This window comes from Chiloscyllium plagiosum, unplaced genomic scaffold (genome assembly GCF_004010195.1).
Source record: "Chiloscyllium plagiosum isolate BGI_BamShark_2017 unplaced genomic scaffold, ASM401019v2 scaf_12018, whole genome shotgun sequence".
NCBI classification, from domain to species: Eukaryota; Metazoa; Chordata; class Chondrichthyes; order Orectolobiformes; family Hemiscylliidae; genus Chiloscyllium; species Chiloscyllium plagiosum.
The window spans coordinates 30523-37450 of NW_025214878.1; the positions used below are offsets into that span (position 1 = coordinate 30523).

The 6928-nt window shown below is 44.3% G+C and overlaps 1 long non-coding RNA gene across 1 annotated transcript in view; it reads left to right on the forward strand.

Annotated features, from left to right (window-relative positions):
- LOC122548059 overlaps positions 1 to 6482 on the forward strand; it is a 17197-nt gene extending 10715 nt beyond the window's left edge. Inside the window, exons 2-3 of the long non-coding RNA XR_006311157.1 lie at positions 2091 to 2176; positions 6404 to 6482. This is a non-coding gene — a long non-coding RNA (uncharacterized LOC122548059). The remainder of the gene's footprint in view (positions 1 to 2090; positions 2177 to 6403) is intronic.
- The last annotated feature ends 446 nt before the right edge of the window (positions 6483 to 6928 follow it).

A 6928-nucleotide genomic window follows, 5' to 3' on the forward strand; every position in this document is an offset into this window, starting at 1 on the left:
CACCCACCCTATCAATGTAAGTTCCTCCTGTATTGCCATGCATTTACTCATCTCCATAACCTTCTCCAGCTCTTACACCCCTATCTGTGGAAATGTCACCCTCCCCTACAACCCTTCCCACTTTGACCAAACTGGAGGAGGTTACACATGCTCTCTTATCTTTGAAACTGGCTCCAACTAAAATTACTGTCCTTCTGGAAAATCTGTCAGACTCCACACCCTCCATGTCTAAATAATCTGCAGAAGTAAACCTTGCTATATCTATAAACATCTTCAGTCACGACTACTCTCCATCTCTGTTTGGTCCTCCAGTCTATACAACCCACTTTATCTCTGCAATCTGTTCCATTCACCACACTCTGGGGGGGGAAAAGCTTCTTGTTATCCACTCTGTCTGTACATCCCATGATTTTGTAGACCTCAATCAGGTCCCCAGTCAACCTTTGTCTTTCTCATGAAAACAACCCGAATCTATTCAAACTTTCTTCAAAGCTAGCCCCTTCCATACAAGACAACATCCCGGTGAACCTCCCCTGCACCCTCTCCAATGCATCCACACCCTTTTGTTAATGTGGTGAGCAGAAATGTGCGTAATATTCCAAATGTGGTCGAACCAAAGTCCAATACAACTGTAACATGACCTGCCAACTCTTTTACTCATTATCTCCTCCAGTGAAAGAAAGCATGTCGTATGCCGCATTGACCACTTTACTGATCTGCGTTGTCATCTTCAAGGAACAATGGACCAGAATATCCAGATCTCTCTGTATGTCAGATTTCCCCAGGACTTGGCCATTTAGTTTGCTCTTGAATTGGATCTTCTGAAATTTGCCCGGATTGAACTCCCCATCTACCATTTCTCTGCCCATCTCTTAAATCTATACACTGCTGTATTCTCTAACAGTCCCCTTCACTGTCTGCTATTCCGCCAATCTAGTGTCATCTGCAAACTTGCTAATCAGGCAACTAATATCTTGCTCCAAATCATTTATGTACATCACAAACAACAGTGGACCCAGCCCGGATCCTCGTGGAACACCACAGGGCACAGGTCTGTATTTTGAGAAATTCATTTTACTGTCATCCATGTGATATCCAAAAGTTAATTAAATATCCCTAATGTAACTGTGTCTCCCACCAACACTGTCAGTGCATTTCACATACCCACCACTGTCTGTGTAACGTACCTACCTCTGATATTTCCCATAAACCTTCCTCCAACTACCTTAAACTTATGCCCCAAGGTTATAGCCATTTTCACAATGGGAACATTCTCGGGCTATCCACTCTGTCTGCCTCTCATCATTTTGTACACCTCTATCAAGTCCAATCCAGAAATCATCCTGATGAATCTCTTATGCACCCTCTCCAAAGCTTCCACATCTTTCCTATAAATAACCAGAACATAACACAATATTCCAAGTGTGGACTCACCAGGGCTGTATGGAGCTGCAGCATAACCTCACAGGTCTTAAACTCCATCCCCCTGCTAATGAACGCCTTCTTACCACCCCTATCAACATGGCTGGCATCTTTGAAGGATCTATGGACGTGGACCCCATGAAACGTCTGTTGCTCCACACTACCAAGACTCCTGCCTTTAACCCAGTAGAGGTTTTCTGCAGAATCCTTCAATCTTTAACCCTCCCTGTTTTGGTACCTTGCTCCAGTCCCCACAAAACTCATAAACTGTGAAGCGTCTTCCGGTCTCTATAATCCTCCTTAGCTCTGTAACCTCCTTTATTGATGTGACCCCTCAAAACTACCAAAGCCAATTTTAGCCACTTCAATATTACTAACAACTGCAAAATCCTCCAGTCCTGATATTCCTCCTAACTCTGTAACCCTCACCATCCTCCAGTACCCTTCTGGGGAACATTGCAGAGGAAGGAAGAGTTGTAGAGTCCGGGTCATGTTACGGAGGTAGGAAGGGCAGCAGAACCTGGAAGATGGTACAAATGTAGGAAGGGACGGGGATCCTTCAGGAGGTTAGAGGTAGCGGGATTCATATAACCTGCAGGATGGGACCGAGACTGCGTTGTGGAACCTGAAGGATATTTTAGTCTGAATGACTCTTTTTTTTTTATTAGACTATTGGGCCGATCTTGATGACCTAATTTTGCTGATGTTTACCAGAATTGGCTGTGCACAGCTTCAGATTCCCAGGCTGGGAAATGTGAGTTCAGATGTGTATCTATTTGCCCATTCTGTCTGTGTGCCTGACACTGACCTGCTGCTGCTCTAATAGAAAGTATTCTATGTGTATCTGGTAACCTCCAGATCGACAGGACTGACCAGAGCTCACCTCATCAAAGTCTTCGTTTAAAATGTTCTTTTTTTTATTATTTTCAAGTGACAGTTTCATGAGATGCAGAATTGGGGTGATTCCATTTTAAGAAATTGAAACCTTTATCATTGGAGATTGGGAAGCCTTCAAAAATGAGATAACGGCTTTCCAGAGACAGTACATAGTATTCCTGTTAGGGTGGAAGGAAATGCTGGTGGGTGTAGGATATACTGGATGACGAGAGAATGAAGATTTTGGTTAAGAAAAAAAGGAAAAGTTTGTCACGTATAGACAAGAGAAATCAAGTGAATTCTCAGAATATAAAGGCAGGAGGAGTATACTTAAGAGGGAAATCAGAAGGATAAAAAGGGGACATGAGATATCTTTGACAAATAGTGTTAAGGAGAATCCAAAGGGTTTTTATAAATACATAAACGACAAGAGGGCAACTAGGGAGAAAATAGGGCCCCTCAAAGATCAGCAAGGCAGCCTTTGTGTGCAGCCGGAGGAGATGGTGGCGATATTATACGAGTATTTTACATCAGTGTTTACTGTGGCGAAGGAAATGGAGGATGCAGAATGTGGGGAAGTAGATAGTGACGTCTTGAAAAGCTCCCATATTGAAGAGGAGGAGGTGCTGGATGTCTTGAAATGCATAAAAGCGCATAAATCCCCAGGATCTGATCAGATGTACCTTGGAATCTGTGGGCAGCTAGGGAAGTGATTGATGGGCCCTTTGCTGAGAAATTTGTGTCATTGATTATCACAGGTGAGGTGCTTGAAGACTGGAGATTGGCTAACGTGGTGCCACCATTTAAGAAAGGTGGTAAGGGAAAGCTAGGGAACTACAGACCAGTGAGCCTGACATCAGTAGTGGGTAAATTGTTGAAAGGAATCCTGCGAGATAGGATTTACATGTATATAGAAAGACAAGGAATGACTGGGGATAGTCAGCAAGGCTTGTGGGAAATCATGTCTCAAAAAATTGATTGAGTTTTTTGAAGAAGAAACAAAAAGGATTGATGAGGCCAATCATTGGATGTGATTTCTATGGACTTCAGTGAGGTGCGTGAAATAGTTCCTCATGGGAGATTGGTTAGCAAGGTTAGGTCTCATGGAATACAGGGAGAACTGGCTGTTTGGATACAGAACTGGCTCGAAGGTAGAAGACAGAGGGTGGTGGCAGAGGGTTGTGTTTGTGGGCAGCACGGTGGCACAGTGGTTAGCACTGCCGCCCCAGAGACCGGGTTCAATTCCCGCCTCAGGCGACTGACTGTGTGGAGTTTGCATGTTCTCCCCGTGTCTGCGTGGGCTTCCTCTGGGTGCTCCGGTTTCCTCCCAGAGCCTAAAGATGTGCAGGTCAGGTGAATTGGCCATGATAAATTTCCCGTAGTGCTAGGTAAGGGGTACATGTATGGGTGGATTGCGCTTCGGCGGGGCGGTGTGGACTTGTTGGGCCGAAGGGCCTGTTTCCACACTATAAGTAATCTAATCACACTGGAGGACGATGGTGTGCCACAAAGATCGGTGCTGGTGTCACTATGTTTCGTCATTATATTAATGATTTTGACATGAACATAGGAGGTACAGTTAACAAGTTTGCAGATGACGCCATAATTTGTGATATAGTGGGTAGTGAAGAAGGTTACCTCAGATTACAACGGGATCTGGATCAGATGTGCAAATGGGCTGAGGAGTTTAATTTCGATAAATGTGAGGTGCTGCATTTTGGGAAAGCACATCTGAGCAGGACTTGTACGCTTAATGTGAAGGTCCCAGGGAATGTTGCTGAACAAAGAGACCTTGGAGTTCATAACTCCTTGAAAGTAGAGTCGCAGGTAAGCGGATAGTGAAGACGGTGTTTGGTACGCTTTCCTCTGTTGGTCATAGCATTGATTATAGGAGATTGGGGGTCATATTACAGCTGTACAGCACACTGGTTAGAACACTTTTGGAATATTGCGTGCATTTTTGGTCGTTTTCCTATTGGAAGGATGTTGTGAAACTCGAAAGTGTTTAGAAAGGTTTTACAAGGATGTTGCCAGGGTTGGAGGATTTGAGCTATCGGGAGAGGCTGAAATGACTGGGACGGTTTTCCCTGGAGCGTCAGAGGCTAAGGGGTGTCATTCTTGAGGTTTTTGAAATCATGAGGGGCATGGATAGGATAAACAGACAAGGTCTTTTCCCTGGTGTGGTGGAGACCAGAGCTGGAGGGCATAGGTTTATGGTGAGAGATGAAAGATTTAAAAGGGACCTAAGGGGCAACCTTTTCACGCAGAGTGTGGTGTATGTATGGAATGTACTGCCAGAGGAAGTGGTGGAGGCTGGTACAACTGCAGCATTCAAAAGGCATCTGGATTGGTATATGAATAAAAAAGGGTTTAGTGGAATATGGGCCAAGATGGAACGAGATTACGATAGGATATCTGGGTGGCGTGGACGAATTGGACTGAATGGTCCATTTATGTGCTATACGTCTCTAGGACTCTCTGGGTCTAAATGTTTTCCACTGTTCATTTACAGACTGACATTTCAGTCTGTTTCCCTGTTTACCTTGGACAGTTCTCTCTCAAAATCATGTAATTGGCTTTGTTACTGATGCTCGGATGTGCTTTATGGTAACTTTAAAGTGTCATAATCTCTTTGAATTCCGGTATAATTTCTTGGAGGATCTCGGTGTGATATTACTCATTCACTCAGCTTCATCACCCAACGGTTGATCTGAGATAGTTACATCCCTAGCTATTTGCACAATGTGTTAATCAAAGAAACACTGACAAAAACATTCAAGGAGGATCTCGGATAATATCACTCTTGCCAATGTATCTGTCCCAGATTATACAAAGATTGAAGTCTCCAAACATTATCTCACCACCTTTGCTACAAATTCTAATGAATTCCTGTTTAATGCAGGGATGAGCAATTAAATACTGTAAGGCAGCATAAAAAAAACTGTTCTCCTGCTTGTGTTTTTGACACATAGCACCCAGAATTTACATTCAGGCTGATTCAGCTGCATAATCTGAGGCCAAATGCTTTCTCTGTAATCCCTGTGTTATCCATTAGTGTCAGGGTTCCCATCTTGCTTTCCCATTTTCCCTGAGATCCTGTAAGGTTGTTCACTGTTGAATATTTATGTTCCACCTTTTGTTCAACCTGTAACCACGTCTGTCTGGTGACTAAGTCTCATTTTTCTGTGTCACAAGTCTATTACCAAATTGTAGATACTTTGCCCATTCAAAAAAAATTGATAATTTCCTCTTTCCCACAATGTCCTGTCACAAACTGATTCACTGACATACAGTTTTCGTTCAACTCTGTCCCTTCCTGTTCCTTTCTGCTTGTCTTCAGCCACATTCCCGAGCTGTTCCGAGGCTTCACATTTTCCCTTTGGATTTGGAAAGCTCCTTTCACCTGTACCCTGTCTCTGCACCTCCATGTCAGTTTAAAGCCCTGTCCATAAACCTACCGACAGGATAGGCCAGGACACTGCTCCCAGCAGTGTTGATTTTAAATCACTCGTGAGATATTGCTGTCTCTGGCTGGCCAGCATCGCATGCCCACTCTGACCAGCCTTAGAGCTGAGTGGCTTGCCAGACCATTACAGTGGGCATTTGAGAGTCAATCCCATTGCTCTGGGTCTGGATTCATATGTAGTCTAGACTGGCAGCCTATAACAGATTTCCTTACTTAAAGGGTATTAAGTAGTCAGATGGGTTTCCCTGCTACCGGCATTAAATTCTGGATGAACAGTCTAGTGAGAGTAACACGAGGCCATTGCCTGGCCCACTGATAGCTCGCTCATCCCCGAGTACTGATCCCAGTGCACCTTCTTCCTGACCGTGATTTGATCCTGATAACTTCTTGCACTCTGGTGATATCACACAGTCTCTCTCCATGTGATATGTGTCACTGGGAGGGTTTAATTGATGCCGGTGACTGCACCTTTTGCAGTTACTCCAGATCCTGAGCCAACAGAATTCTCCACTCCAGCACAGACCAGGGTTGGAGACTGGGATTTTCCAGGTCTCTGTGGGACTCGGTGCTATTGTCCATGTTTAACCATCACTGCATCAGTCTGATTTCCCATTCTGTTCATTTCTCTGTCTCCTGTAGGTACTCAGGTTGCTCCTGACTCAGCAGAATTCCCAATTCCTGTTTCGTCCACCACCACACTGAAGACAGTTGGTCAGCCAGAGAGATGGAGACTGAGATCTGGAGCCTTCAGTAAATCCTGGAGTGAGGTAAGATCACACACAGTGAACAGAGCAGAGTGTATTTAATACATCGAACTTTGGTCCAGAAGACATGACACAGATACAGTGTTGAAGCACGAACACAGAGCATGATGGTCCCAGGCTCAATTCCCCACCTTCTTGTTTACTTTCATCTCTGCTGTACTGAGCCTTCCTGTGTCAGTCCAGGAAGTTGACAGTTATCAATCCAGGCCTGTGCTGTCTTAGTGAGGATCAGTACAACAGGGGGGAAAGCAGGTCTCCTTCAAGGAGATAGCATTGAACCCTGGGATATTTCTGTTCTATATTCACACATTGTCTCTTGTCATGTGATAGAGTCATACAGGAAGGAAACATGCCTTTCGGTCCAACTCATTTGTGCCAGTATCTGGAATACTTGTAATTC